The following is a 16,815-nucleotide window of genomic DNA, read 5'->3' as shown; positions in this document are numbered from 1 at the left end:
TGAATATTGACCATAAGAATGGGTGAAACCTAAGCTGCTTATTGGTAATACCTTCGCAAGTGCTCAGCATTCCATGCTTGCATTATTACTTTGCCGTTGAGGCGTATCAAGTGAAAGGACCCTAGCACGAGCTTTTCTGATATCCTGAAAGGACCCTCCCATTTGGGCCCAAGTGCCCCCAAGCTCGGGTTTTGATTGCCCTGGATGACCTTTCTAAGGACCAGATTACCCACTTCAAAGTCTCTAATTCTGACCTTGGTGTTGAAGTATCGCTTGGCTCGCTATTGATACGAGGCGAGCCTTAGCCGAGATTTAGCCCGATGTTCTTCGATTAGGTCTAACTTTAGGCGGAGAAGGTCTTCGTTTGCATCTTCGTCAAAGACTTCTCTTCTGAACGAACTAATTCCTACTTCAATTGGGATCATTGCCTCACATCCATAAGATAGAGAAAATGGAGTTTCACCCGTTGAGATTTTGGCGGTTGTCTTTAGAGGTGGAAAAGCAACCAGCCCGGCCCGGCCCGACCCGACCCGACCCAACCCGACCCAACCCACGGCGGGTTGCTGTTAATGGCAGGTCGGTCCTGACCCGCCCGGTAACATTGGAAGGCCGGGTTAGGCCCGCCAATGTTAGGGAATTGGCTGGCCCAACCTGGACCGCCAACCGTAACCCACCGGGTTAGGCCGCAGGTTGGGCAGGGTTAACCCTCTTTTTGAATTTTTTTTTTTTTAATTTTGTTTAAGTTTAAATGTTTAATTAACTTTTCAAATGAATAATTAACAATTTATAAATGAATAAATGTAATTGTTTTTAGTTAATTGTTAATTTCTTTTCAAATGAATAATTAACAATTTATAAATGAATAAATGTAATTGTTTTTAGTTAAAGCAATTCAACTTTTGTGATGACCTATAGAGCTTTTAGAAGTCAGTTTCACCGGTGTTGGAAACTATGTATATATATATAGTGTAAAGGGTATATTTGTAATTATTGAGTGTGTATATATTTGAGTTAGGTTGTACTGTTGACATTTAAGTGAAATAGAAGATAACATGGTATCAGAGCTCTGGAAGCGTAAACCCTAAACCCATTTGTGTGTTTCTGGTTTTCGGCTACGTCTGACCTCTCCTTTTGGTTTTCCGGCGACGTCTGACCTCTCCCCTCGGTTTTCCGGCGACGTCTGGCCTTTTTCCTTTTGTGTTTCTGTTTTTCGACGACGTCTGGCCTCTTCCCTCTGTTTTCCGGCGACGTCTGACCTCTTCCCTCTGTTTTCCGGCGAGTGCTGATTCTGTTCAGCCTTCTCTGTTCTCTGTTGTTGGTTTGGTGTAGTAAATCATTTTGTTTTAGTCAAAGTAGGAATGCTTTGATCAGAATATTCTAAGGAACCTCACGCTGAAGGAAGGGAAAGCTGTATCTATTCAACAAAAGTCCACAGGTTTGATCATTCAGTAAGCCACTCGTAATCCTCTATACCATTGTGTTGGCTTAGAGTTGGAAAATGTGATACCAAAGTTGTGAATTCTGGTTGTTTGAGTTGTTGTGTTTGCTTGGGTTGTTTGGTGTTGTTGTGAATCCTGGTTGTTTGAGTTGTTGTGGTTGCTTGGGTTGTTTGGTGTTGAGATTGTTGTGAATCTACGAAGTTAAGAGTTATTTGCTGGACAGTATGGCAGAGGACGGTAAGAAGATGGTGACTGAAATTGTCACTTCCTCCACCAAAATTACTGATCGGAAATTATTGGGAAAGAAGAATTATATTCAATGGAAGCGGATTATCCGACGATATGTGTCCAGCATTGATATAGGAGACCATCTAATCGAGGATCCAGCTGAGAATGGAGAGATTTTTGGTGATCCAGAGAGGTACAGACGGATAGTTAGAAAGTTAAACTACCTTACAGTAACCCGTCCAGATATTGCNAATACAACAAATATCCAAAACAAAGGGGAGATACAACAAAACTTGCAAACTAAAGGGTCCTTAAAGAAAGAACCCTAAACAAAAGAAGTATAATGAAATTACAACTTAGGATACAAATAACAATGATTTAGGTCCTTATATATAGGCCCCAAAAATTTCTCACTTTTCATTCCTAAGCAATGTGGGACAAACTAACTTTTTTAGCCTATCACATATAAGTCCCTAAACCTTTCTCTATTATCACTTTTACCCAATGTGAATTTGCTAAATGAACAATTTTTCCAACAAATCTCCACCTTGGCGAATTTAGCAAACCTTCAAAGTTTTGTATTCTTCTATCAAATTTTGCAACACCTTCAAATACGCCAAAAAGCACAATCAAGCTCGCAGGATGTTGATCAAGTTCAAACAATAAATGAACTTGACCCTTGTCACTATTGAAGTTAATATGTCTGTAGGATTATCTTCTGTGCCAATTTTCTGGAGAATCATTTTCCCATTTTCAATATAATCCCACATAAAAACAAAACCAATATCTATAGTACATAAAATATACTGTAGAAACCATTTCACAACTTGCAAATGTCTTTTACCAAGATCATGCATATGCCTGCTCACTATACTAACTGCTTGTGAATTATCAGGCCTTATGTACCCATGGCCCAAAATACATTGATCAAATCGCTTGTACCACTGTCTTGGTGACTGCTTCAAATTATATAGCTATTTCTTCAATCTGCAAACCCAATTTCCTTTCTAGCAACCCTATAATCATCTGGTTGAGTCTTGTAGATTTCCTGTTCCAAACTACCATGTGAAAACGCGACTTTCACATCCAATTGAACTAGTTCAAAATCAAACTGTGCCACCAAGGTTAGCAAAATTAGAATGGAAGAATACTTTACCACAGGAGAAAACACTTCACTGTAATCAAATCCTTCCATTTGAGCGTATCTCTTTACTACCAATCTAACCTTGTGCCAAACATCTTCTCTTTTAGGAAATCCCTTCTTTTTTGCATACACCCATTTGCACCCAATCGCCTTCTTATGTAGGGATCGCATTTCATCATTCATGGCCGGTTTCCATGATTCACAATTTGAACTCCTAACTATTTCTTTATAAGTAGTAGGAATATCATCACCTACGATTGGAAGTGCATAAGCCACCATATTAGCGAAACGAGCAGGCTTGCGAATTTCTCATCTTGGCGTATTATATGCAATCGATTCCTGTTGCTGAGGAGATTTTTGGGGTAAAATCTCCTTTTCATCGATAATATCCACATTAGTCACCTCAAAATCACTTTCTGTCTTGTGGACACTATCTGGTTCAACTGTTGTTTCAAACTCCACCTGCTATCGAGTATGTTCCACACACATATGCCACAGTTTGAGCATTTCTGAATCTGCATCCTCTGTACAACTGCAGCTGTCGTTCCAATAACTGTACTACTATTATAGTAATACAAGTTGTTTCTCCTTGTGCCTTTTGTTGAAAAATGGCTTTTAGCAAAAACACATGGGGTATAAGTGATAATGGAGAAAGGTTTAGAGACTTATATGTAATAGGCCANGGTGATGCAAACGAGCTTATTTCAATTGAAAACCTTCAGAAATATAAACTTATCCCCCCTTCTGATAGTAAGGACTTGCTCGTCTTGCTTTAGGCTCTCTTTCTTTTGCCTCTTTCTAACATAGGTTGTATGTGCTTTGTAGAGATGTTTCTTACCAAGTCAAACGGAACACCTGGGACACCCACCAGTGCCTAAGGCTGTAAGGCAATATCAAGCTACTTGACTTTTGTTGTTTCCCACGGTTGTCATCCTTCCTCTTAGTCGACTCCTTCCCACACTTTGGCCTATGTCGTCTGGTCGTTTGTTCCTCAACATCAACAACGAGCAAAGCTCTTCGTCTTACCTCTATACAGTTTATTGGTTTGTGCTCTCTGAAGGATTCCTAGAGCTTGTCTTGCCTTACAACTCTAGTGAATGCATCTCTCGCATAGGCATGCTTAGAGGCGCTTAACTTCATCACTTTAGACTGAAATTGGTTAGCAAAGTTACAGAAGGACTCGTGTTCACCTTGGCATATCTCGAGTAGTAAGGAAGGTTCTTGTTGTGGTGTGTCACTTCCCAAAACTAATTTTTCACTTCCCAAAACTAATTTGTCAGTTCCTATAGAGTTGACTGAATGGTCGGATGCTATGAGGGTGAAGCCATCATACCACATGTGGGCTGCCCTTGAAAGGTTAGAAGGAGAATCTTACACATGCCCTTATGTGATATGTTGTAGATGCTGGTTAATTCTTTGAAGAGTTAGACATGTTTGATGAGGTCGATTTGGCCTATGTAGGTTATGATGTTAGGCATGGCGAAACGCCTTGCTTGAATTTGGGTAGATAGGGGGGATCCAAGCCTTGAAGTGATTCATATTGTCCTTAAGGATCCGCTTGAAACCTCTAGAGTTGAGTTAGTTCTGCTTCCATGACTCGGATTCTCTCCACCAATGGATCATCTTTAAGGCCTTCCCTTTATTTGCCCATGCTTTGGGATTACCCAGCAGACCATATCGCTATTGTTGTCATTCCCTTTGAATTGCATCAACCGTGTGTCACGCGTCTTTGTCATGGAGACACGATATGTCTCTCCGTGGTTGGGTGGTATGGGTTGACACGGATCTTGGTGAATGACAGCTAGAATGCCTCTGTCGTTGATGCTTTGGCACCCTAGGGTCCTTTCGGTTGTCCCAATTATCAACGTTGATTGGACTCCTCTTGCTTGTTCTTTTCGTTTTCCATTTCATGGTTGTCTCAGTAGAGTTAACGTGAAATCCTCGTGCTCTTTATAGGGCGTGTTGGTTTGATTCTCTAGGGCAATGGCATGCCCAGTTTGAGATTCCCTAGTTGTGCCTTTGTAGCACACACTTTTGCTGCTAAAGGTTGAGGAGTTCATCACGTAATCCATTACGTAAGTCATAATCAATTCCGAAGGGAGCTCAATCTGTAGCTTAGTGTGCCCGGATCCACAATTCTTAGGTCATTGTGCGATGGAAGCCTTTTGTCCAATGCAATCACCGACACCTAGTTGGTGGTGGTCAGAGGAACCTTACCATTATTGGCTAAAGTTGCTATAGTGTTCAAAGCGCGTTGCCCCCAGGTTTGTCGTCCAACAAAGTCGTGTGTCCCCATGTCATTGTTACAGTTTTCTATATGCAATCCCCATAGACGACACAATTGTTGATGATGCAAATTTTGCACCAAACACAAGATTATGGTCTTGCACTTCGAAACACAATGCTTTGATGTTCTGCCCTTAGATCCATTGGCTCTTTGATCTTTGACTTAATCATTTGCTGTAGAGCCCCTTTATATAGTAAAAAGATCATGGTTTAGAGAATGACTTTTCGTAGTGGATTTGAGGTTGTAGAAGGATTCTTGGAGTGTTTAGGAGAATGCTGATCTTCCCATTTTTGACCGATGTAGTCCTTATCATTCTCCAGAGGACTGTATCTAGTCCTTATTTATTCCCAATTTAACTCACTTTCTCTTTCCACCAAATTCTGTATTTAAATAGAATTCTATTCCTAAGTTGGGGGAATATCCTTTGGATTGCTTAGTTAGAGGCAAGCATATCAATTTAAGTTTTATTATTTAGCCCTAAGGAAATTCGGATCTATCAAATAATATTGTCAATGTTTTTTTATAGAAGAAAAATTCAACACTTTATAATGTATATATATATAAATAAATTAATGTTATTTATATTTACGTCCAGTTTATTAAATTTCTAATTATTTGTTTACAAAGGACCATATTCCATAACATATTGTTAGTTTAAGAATGACATGAGATAGACAAGGAAGCTAGCTACAAATCAAACAAGTGAACTAAATTATTATTCTGAAGAACTGTGCAAACAACTGATTAGATATGTTAAGTTTACAACTATATTTATGCAATCAAGACATCAATCTTGATGTAATTATGTATACAGGTGATTGTAAAATACTCCTTGCTAAAACTTAAAAACAAACAAACAAAGAAGACGAAAGACAAATAATCATTCATTACAATTATCTAAATCGCACTCCAATCAAATGACACAATGAATGCACTACATTTGCCTTTCTACAATAGATGAACTATTCTAACTTTTGTTAAATTTTATACATAAATATTTCTTTGTAAATGTTATACATACAATTAGGGGTGTTCGGTTTGGGTATCCTGCACTTGAAGGAATCCGGAACGACGGTTCCTTGAAATTTGGAACTAGAACCAGAACTTGTAACAACGGTTCCAAAGTTCTGGGTATTCTATAAAAATCCATGACCCCCAAAAGTTTTTAAATAGAAAAAAAACCCTTAAAATTACAAATCCCCCCCACTTGCAAAAAAACAAAAAAACAAATTAATCCGAAATACATATAAAATTATTAACAAAAATAAAATATATAATTAAAAACCCATTACTTGTAATGTAGAATTCTCAAAAGTACAACCAATTACTTTAAATGTTATGAAATATAATATAAATGTATTCACATTACTTTTCTTAAAAGTTTTTATTAACCCCCAATATTAATTAGTTTATTTTATTTAATCTCGGATTCGGTCTGGTCCAAGTTCTGGTTCTTAGTTAGGAACTGAAACGAACCGACAAGTAACATTCACAAAAATTTAGAACCGGAACCTTCCATTGACGATTGGATTCTGGGTAGGAAACGAAACCAAACCTAGGGTATCCGTCGATTCGGTTCCAACGGTTCTTTTAAAACCCCACATATATCGATCTAACTTGCAATATGAATGAAATATCTGTACAAAATTTTCATATAAAAAATAATTAATAAGAGTTTGGCATACAAGATGAGAGTGCAAGAGCCTACATTTGCCTCATTATCAAAGAGAAACTCTATAAGATAGATCCACCATTTCAGAATGAACAAGTTCCCTCTATCTCCCCTTGTATTCTGAAAGAAATATGGAGATTAATATTCTCAAACTTTCAGTATAAAATAAATTGATAAAAGAAACAACAACATAGTGAAAATTACTAGCATAAATTAGAAATAGGGTTTGGTAAAAACATATATCTCAACGTTTGTTCTTGTACTATCCAGAGACAATGACATTGAATACCTTCAACTATATTGGATTAGAAAAAATGAGTAGATCTCACACTAGAGAAGAAGCAAAAATTTAAGTTCAGTTGTAAGTTAAGGCTAAGTTGTGACTGAAAATTATGGCTGAAAAGGCACTAAAGTATTACATCTGAGGCAGTTAGCACACAAATGAAGGAAATTTTCTAACACATCAAGCCAAATAGCTGTTTCTTCTGGAATTCCAATTAACAATTAATTAATCAAAATTTAGCCAAGTAAAACAGCACTTATGGGCAAGAAAACTTGACATAAGGAGGTTGGAAAAAAAAAAACAAACCCGAAAGAGAAAATTATGAAATATAAAAAAAATTTCCAGTATCCACAAAGCATGATGAAAGTAATTTCTTCTCTTTCCTTACATTTTGCACTAAAAGAACAGTATTTTGGCTTTGGTACCTTAACTCATCATCCAAGTATGTATTTCCAACTGACCGCGACCACCCAGGTGATTAATTGGTATCTGTTAAGCGAAGAAATAAATTTTTGGGATAAACATATATTATACATTTTGAGCAAGAAACTTTAGGAAAAAATTTATAGAATAGGCAATATGGTCCTCAGTTGTCAATCTGTCCAGTCCTTTATGCATGATAAAAATTCTTTTAAGTAGTCTAATCATAAAATCTGTCGTGTCCAAAATTAATGAGAGGAAAGATCTTGCTAACACCCAAATTGGTAAAGGTTATTTTCTTTTTGTAATATAAGAGGGCTTAAATTTTTATCGATGGATCTTAATTATAGTGCAAGCGTGCAGCTTATTATATTTCTTATCTTATGTACAAAGGAAATTCTTTGAATCCAATGATTATTGTTCTAATGGGTTGGTTGTTAGGCTTTGTCTATTGAACCTAAGTTGGTCAAGGAAAACATCACTTGACAATCAGAGCGCGAAGGGAAAAATACTGAGGTAATTTATGATAATCTAACTTTTATGCAAGTTTTAACAATTTAATATGGAATGGTTAGACAGATAATTTAATATATGACTGTTGGATTAAATCAGTTTGGATGAACTGAAATGCATTCATAAATTCATCAATATGTCAAGGTTCCGAAGAGCCAATGGTAAATGATACTAAATTTAATCAAGAATTAATAATCCAAAATGTTATGCAAGAGGAACGTAAACTTATAGCATAGTATTGAATATAATAAGTAAGTAGTAAAGCATAATAAATAAACTAAAAGTAAAGGCAAAAAAAAATAAAGAAAGAATACAAGGGGAAATATTAACGAGGTTCGGATTGAACCTAAGTTTCGGGCACTGCCAAAAAAGAAAACCTCACTATCTCCAAACAATTTACAAACCTTGTTGGGCAATAAAACAAAAATCCAAAAACAAAGGGGGAGATACAAACAAAACGTGCCAAAATAAAGGGTCCTGAAAGAACGGAACCCTAAAACAAAAGAAAAAGTATAATGAAATTACAACTTAGGATACAAATAAACATCATGATTTAGGTCCTTATATATAGGCCCCCAAAATTTCTCACTTTTCATTCCTAAGCAAATGTGGGACAACAATATATTTTAGCCATCACTATAAAAGTGCCTAAACCTGGTCTCGTTTATTATCATTCTTTACCCAATGTAGAATTGTGCTAAATGAACAAATTTTTCCAACAAATCTCACCTTGGCGAATTTAGCAAAAATTCCAAAGTTTTGTATTTTATATCAAATTTTGCAAAACACCTCAAATACGCCAAAAAGCACAATCAAGCTCGCAGGATGTTCGTCAAGTTACAAACAATAATGGAAACTGACCCTATGTCAATTATTGAAGTTAATATGTCTGTAGGATTATTTTCCTTCATGCTCGCCAATTTTTGGAGCGAAATCATTTTCCCATTTTCAATAAATCCCACCATAAAAAAAACAAAACCAAATATCTATAGTAATAATCAAAATACTGTAGAGAACCATCTTCACACTGTGCAAAATGTCTTTCACAAGATCAAGCTATGATGCCTGCACTATACTATGCTGTGAAATTCATCAGAGGGGCCTTAGAACACATGGCCCAAAATACATGATCAAATCGCTTGTACCACTGTATCTTGGTGACTGCTTCAATATTAATCTAGATATTTCTTCAATCTGCAAAACCAATTTCCTTCCTAGCAACCCTATAATATCTGGTTGAGCTTGGTAGATTTCCTGTTACAAACTAATGTTAAAGCAAGACTTTAAATCCAATGAACTAGTACAAAATCAAACTGTGCACAACAGGTTAGAAACATTAGAATGGAAGAAAACTTACCAAAGGAGAAAACACGTCACTGTAATCATACCCCTTACCATTTAAGAGGTATCTCTGTACTAAACAATCATAACCTTGTGCCAAATAATCTTCTTTTAGAAATCCATTCTTTTGTGCATTACACCCAATTTTCTTTGCACAACAATCGCATCTCTTATAAGGGATTCGCATTTCATCATTCAAGGCCGGTTTACCATTGAATTCACAATTTGAATCCTAATATTCTTTATAAGTAGTAGGAATATATCATACGATTGGGAAGTGCATAAGCCACCATACTTAGCGAAACGAGCAGGCTGCGAATTTACTCTCTGGCGTCTTTATGCCAATAGATCCTGTTGCTGAGGAGATTTTTGGAGGTGTAAAATCTCTTTTCATCGATAAGTATCCACACATTAGTCCACCTCAAAATCACTATGTCGTCTTCAGTGGACACTCTCTGGTTTCAACTGTTGTTCAAACCTCACTGCTTATCGAGTCTAGTTCCGACACACCCGATGCCACAGTTTTGAGATTCATAGAATCTGCAATCACAGAAAAAAGACTGTACAACTGCAGCAGATGTAGTTCAATAACTTGTACTACATTATAGTAATACAAGTTGTTTTATCCTATTGGGCCTTTTGTGAAAAAAAGGGCCTTTTAGCAAAAACATAGGGGTATAATGGATAATGGGAAGGAACGGTTTAGAGAGACTTATATTAAATAGGCCAAAAGAGTTAGTTGTCCACATTGACAATGAATTGAAAAGTGGGAAATTTTAGGGTCTATGTATAGGATAAAACTAACTTAAGTTCAATTGTAAATTCCATGAATACCATTTTTCTTTTGTGTTAGGGTTCTTTCTTTAAGACTTTAGTTTGTAAGTTTGTTGTATCTCCCCTTTGTTTTGGGTATTTGTTGTATTGGCTCAAAAGTTTGTAAATATGTTTGGAGATAGTGAGCAAACTGAGTTTTCTTTTGCCGTGACCCAGAGGACGAAGGGGTGTCAATTGACCGAACTCATTAATTCCTGGTATTGATTTTTGCAATTTAATTTTGGCTATTTGAGATTTAGTGCTTTACTACTGTTATTATGACTATTCAATAGCTAGCGTATAGAGTTATGTTTCGTATGCCTATTAACAAGTGGTATCAAAGACCTAGTTAGGGACAATGTGAGTAGCTATTGTATCGGTTATATGCAGGTAACTGTCATAGGAAAATTCTGTCAAAAAGACGATAAAAGTCTAAGGATGGACTGTTTTAAGGGCCATTATAGACCCCATCCATGTTTATCTGGGATTTTCCTGGTGTGTATTTAGATTTCAGCACTATAATACTACCTAGGGCTATGGTTTTGTGTGGATTCCTATGAATATAATAATTGTGGATGCTTGGATATGGGAACTTTGATTTACCAGCCAATTGAGTAAGGATAAATGGCTCGTGTCGAGGAGTCATCGTACCGAAAGGATTGTCACCAAGTCTGCCAGGCAACCACCATCACGCCAACAGGAATAGAAGATGATAATGGTTTCAAATGCAAAAATTGAAGTTGAGAAAATTGAAATGGCCAAAATATTTTGGCTGTGGCAGAGTGAGGGTAATGGATAGCTTGTACAGCAGGATTTAAAATACCTTTCCGCTTTTTTCTCCCACTTCTAGAGGAGGATAAGAAGCAGGAAAACCCAGCGAAGAAGATGTGCTTAAATGAGGTAGAAAGATTTGGGTGATGGTTGTGAATAGTAAAAGCGCATGAGTGTTGTGGCGATGATGCGCTCATGTGTTGTGTGGCAGAGAACGAAGATGGAAATCACATTAAGGAAAGAGACGTCTGCCAAAACGTTATGAAAGGCGCGTGAGAACAATACAAAGGAAAGAGAATAGGGGAGATTCGATCACAAGGGAAAACTCATAGGGATGTCTGTGCCTTGTCGTATGGAATGGGCATTGGAACTAATTGGAAAGACAAGATTGTGCAAAAGAAAAGAGCCGGCAAAGCTACTTCTGATGCATTGCATGTGTTAGAGCGTGATACGAGGATTATGAGTAGATTTCTGTAATAGTGAAGCCTACCATCCACCTACTGGATCAACTGAATGGAGTAGGATTCAGGAAGTACACCTATCATATGTGTCCTCACCAGGACTGGCTTCTTTAATCTGTTTGAACGAAACGATTGTGATGGATGTGTTGGATCAAGGGCATACTAGTGTAAATTGTGCAGTCAGGTCGTTGATGGAATATCATAATTGGACATTGTACTATGCGCTTACAGTATGTTCGGTATCTGAAGAATACGAAGGCTTGATAGAATTCTCCTATTGCTATTCCGGAAGTAACTAAAGAGCTCATCCGGGGGAGCTGGAATCAAGCGCAATGAATGGAGATACTTCTAAAGTTTCTTCAGGCGCTCTATTAGTAATGAAAGGAACGAGAGAAAACACTGTATTACTCATAATAGTGTACAGATTGATAAACGGGACTAACTAATGTGCGAAGGATTTGCAGATTCAGAAATAAGTAAACCAAAGTTTGCTGGCTCATGATGTTGGAGGGCAATATCTAAAGGAACAGAAGGTGAGAGTTTGAACAACAGTTGAAAGCCCCCCTCCAAGATACGTCCACTGAAAGCATAGAAGTGATTCTGAGGTGATAATGTGGATACTATAGATGAAAAAGGAGATTCTTATCACACCAAGACATCTCCTAAGCAACAGGGAATGCGATGTGCCTACATAAGTCTAGCTCAGACGAGAAATTGCGCAAGTCATACTGTTTGCGCCTAAATGGTGGGCTTATGCAACTCTCCAATCATAGGGCTTGATGAATTCCTATCCTATAAACGAAGTAGTTAAGATGTTCACAAATGTGATCATGGAAACGGTCCAGAAGCTGAAAGCGACTGTGTCTATAACACTCACAAAGAAATGGCGATGATTGAAACGGGCATGGAGTGTATGCAAAAGAAAAGGATTTCCTGATAGAGAGAGATGTTGCCACAAGATTAGATTGATAGTAAAGGGATACGCTCAAATGAAGGATTTGATTTAAGGTGTTTTTCTCCTGTGGGTAAAGATCTTCCATTCTAATTTGCAACCTGGTGGCACAGTTGATTTTGAACTAGTGCAATTGGATGTGAACAGTCGGTTTTCAATGGCTTAGTTTGGGCAACAGGACAATCTACAAGACAACAGCCGAGTATGATTCAGGGTTGCTGGAATAAGGAAATTGGTTTGCAGATTTAAGATAAATCGTAATAATTGAAGTCCTAGCCAGTCACCAGATCAGCGTGGGGGGTAACAAGCAACTTTGCACATCAATGTATGTGGGGCCCGGACTGGGTACATAAGGGCCCCTGATAATTCACCAGCGGGAGTATTGGTGAGCGGCATATGCAATGTCTGGGTTAAAAGACAGTTTCGAAGTTGTGAAAGGTTTCTACCAGTATATTTATGTACTTAGATATTGGTTTAGTTTTTTGTGGTAGGTTATATTGAAAATGGAAAAATGATTTCTCCAGAAAGATTGGCACAGAAGTAATCTGAAGACATGTTGACTTCAGTAGTGACAAGGGTCAAGTGTTTCTGGATTGAACTTGATCAACATCCTGCGTGAGCTGACTGGCCTTTTGGTGATTTGAAGGTGTTGACAACAATTTGGCAGGAAGAATGAAAAAACTTGAAGATTTGCTAATTCGCCAAGGTGGGATTTGTTTGAAAAATGGCTTTATAGGCAAATCACATGGCCTGGTGAAGGCGTAAATGGGAGTAAATGTGTTAGAGGACTTACGTAACATAGGCCAAATGTGACGGTTAGGTTGTCTTCCCCACATTAAATACGCCCAAAGCCGCAACCTGCACTCTTCATCAGAAAAGGGGAATTTTTAGGGCTATCCTCCTAGAAACTACCATCAATGTTAATATATATACCAAAGTGTAATTCCTATATACTTCTTTCGGTATGGTTTAGTGGCTTACTATAGGGACCCCTTAGTGTTATAAGTTTTGTATGTATTAACATTGTTTGGGATTTGTTGATTGCCTAATAAAGTTCCCTGTAACTATTGGGTCTGGAGGATAGTGGCAGGTGGTTTCATTGCAGCGCCCTTCCTATAGAGAGCGACGTATGGTTTCAAAACGACATCGTAATCCTGGTATTTTTATTTTTGTATTTAATTTTGGCATTTCTTTATTATAATTATACTACTTGTTAGTATTGATCATCATAGCCACTCGCGTTCTGAGAGTTTATGTTTCCGTAGAGCCTAACACGTATCTGATAACCCTGGCTACCGCACAGAGCGCGCTTGAAGCAAAACTCTTCTGACATTTACTCGCTATTCACCATGTGAAGCCTGTAGATTCCAAGAACCCCAAAGAGATTGAGATCTCGCTTTTTCAACTTCGATACTACGAACATCTATCAGAGTTCTAGTCAAACCATCACGATTCTTCAACCAAAGTCGTTGAAACAGATCCCACGTGGTTTAAGCAGTTGACATCATTGTCCAATAAACAGACTCCATCACGTTCTTCAAAATTAACAGAACCAGTCCGTGAGGACACAATGATAGGTACTACCTGAATCCATTAATCCACTCAATTTGATTTCAGAGTGTGGATGGTAGGCTAACTAGACAGAAATTCGAGCGACTGCATATTCTTAACGCTCAACAATGCATGCTATCAGAAGTTAGCTTGCCCTCTTTCTTTTTTTGCAACTTCGGACAATCTTTCTTCTGCGCAATGCCCATTACTCACGACCAAAAAGGCACATTGATCGTTATGAGTTTCCTGTTACGCCATTTGATACAAGATCATTCACTATCTCCCTTACCGACTCATGACCCTTTTGATTAACCGCCCTCTGCTACAAGTGCTTTGCTGACTCACTCGTTTCTCCTTTGATCCATATTCTAGAATTTCAGAGTTGGACAGAGTACAAACAAACTGTCTCTCAAAGGAAATTTGTAGTCTTTTCCCATGAAGAGTGTAATATAAGAAGTCGCAAACTATCTGAAGAGGATCATGTATTAACAACATAGCCTTATGTTCATCTGATTGCAGTTTATCCAAATTAACAATACCACAGAATTTAATTGTTACAATGTATCAATATGGCTACGATATTCTGTACTGTCTCAACTGAAGACGAAAGTCTTTTCATGCAAAATAAGAGCCGATTACTGTATTATACTTTTCTATATATATGTAGTTTAGCGGGTACTGGCTTCCTAATATGATTGCAGACATTCTTTCATGAATGGATATTTCTACTCTCTACACAAGACATGAGCGAATCATCCACACTTTTACAATTCAACCTATACAGTTCTTGATACTTCATGGACATTCTTTGGCTTTTCCTCCTTTACGGACGGACGTGAATTACGTAAGCTCATACCCTTATGTCCAAAAAAGTATCAGTTTCAACACAGGGTCTGAAAGCAAAGCATTTTTATGACCATCAATTTTGAACATTACATTTGTGGCATTTGAATACCGTTATTCATCTTTAGCTGGTAAAGATAGTGGTGGACAACGGACGGTGATACAGTAGAAGATAGAAATCCTCGGGACCAAATGATGTCATTTCTATTATGTACTAATTGCTGGTAAACAAAGTTCCATAATAACCACGCACCACAAATTATTTCAATAGATAATCAACAATAAACAATAGCGCAGTGGCTAGTAAGGTGAAATGATAAATACAACACAGGAAAATTTACCGATATGAAAATATCAATGGATGTGGGTCACAGACAGGTACCCCATTAAAATCCACTCTCCCTAGACTTTATTGGCTTTTTGAATGACATTTGCACTAGGACATGCTGACCCTACTAAATATAGCTGATCCTGGACCTAAACCTCGGCTTGATACACTGCTTTGTATGCTTATACTGGAAACAAATAAACTCTAACGAGTATTGAATAATAGGTCAATAACAAGTAGTAAAGCCATAAAAAAATATAACTAAAATTAAATGCAAAAATAAAAGAATACCAGGAAATTAACGAGGTTCGATTTGAACCACGCGTACTCGGGCGCTGACGAAAAGAAAAATCCACAGTGCATGGCAAAGCAAGTATTACCAAAACTTAATTGCGGAGCAATACAAACAAATACAAAACAAATAGGCGGAAGGAAGACAATAAAATTGCAAACTAACGCGAGTCTTAAGAGAAGAAACTCAATAACAAAGAGAGATAATGGAATACAACTTAGGATGACAAATTACAATGATTAGGTCTTCATATATCGGCCCTCAAAAAGTTTCCAGTTTTACATTCTAAGCAATGTTGGGACAAAACATACTTTTTTGGCCTCATTACATATAAGTCCCATAAATCTTTATCCATTATCACTTTTTGAGCTATTGTGATATTTGCTAATGAACCATTTTTCCAACACAAAGCTGCTATGGGATATTGGTAATGGTATTTGTGAGATATATATGCCTTGGAGTAGGAAGATATCACATACCAGACTAGCAAATTTGAAATGGGTCACAATTTAACAGCCACCCTCTTTCAATTGAAGGACCGAGAGGTACCAATTAGTGTGGCCGCAGAAATACGAAGTAGAGTACCTCAAAATATCTTATATATATCAACTTTTAGTACATGCAGAAAAAAAAAAATGTCAAAATATCCAAGTAAGCGATGGCACAATACACTTTACTAAAATATGAAGTTTGTATGACAATGGCTTCATAATATCCATAGCCTATTAAGCGTGTCAATTAGGGATAAAGAGTCTCAGTAGAACTCAAAGAAGAAAAATCTTGATGGGGGTGGTAAGGTCGATTCTCATTCAACGGTTTGCGATGGCTTATGTATTGGAGCATGATATAGGTTTCTCAGCCTAGATCTTTCATTGTTTGATTATTTAAATATGCATATTGATTCGTTAAATTCTGGCCTGGGAGAAGTCAAAGTCACCTCCGAAAGAAAGCATGGGACCAGATTTTATAGATTTGTAGATAGCTTCATGGAACTACAAAATAAACTTCTTTGGCTTTTAGATTAGAACGAGGAACTTATCATCCAGCACCATGCCATTATAAGTAGGAATATGTGATGAACAAGGGTTACAACTCAAACTGTGTTAATCAAGGTTACTTTGTCTCTTATAATAAATGTAAGGCAATAGGACTGCTACTAGTACATATCATTAAGAAAGCAACCTTTTTTCATGGAGACTTGGATAACTCACAGATAACATCGCCAATATATACACGATGAGGCTTATTGTCTATTCATTTAAGATTAAATTGCAAAGAAACGAGAGTGGATGATTTCATTTATTAGTTGTATCAAGGCTTTCGCGCTTACGGGGTATGAGGGTTTTAACAATCCTTGACGATTTGGACCGTATTAGTGGATTATGGTTTTCCCTCTCTCTCTCTAACTATAAGTAATCTTGCCAAACCAGCACAAATGTGTGTATCAGTGCAGCAACAACCACAAGTACCACAAAGC

The sequence above is a fragment of the Pistacia vera genome, unplaced genomic scaffold, assembly GCF_008641045.1.
Source record: "Pistacia vera cultivar Batoury unplaced genomic scaffold, PisVer_v2 Contig1072, whole genome shotgun sequence".
In the NCBI taxonomy this organism is placed as follows: domain Eukaryota; kingdom Viridiplantae; phylum Streptophyta; class Magnoliopsida; order Sapindales; family Anacardiaceae; genus Pistacia; species Pistacia vera.
This window is presented reverse-complemented; position numbering follows the sequence as displayed.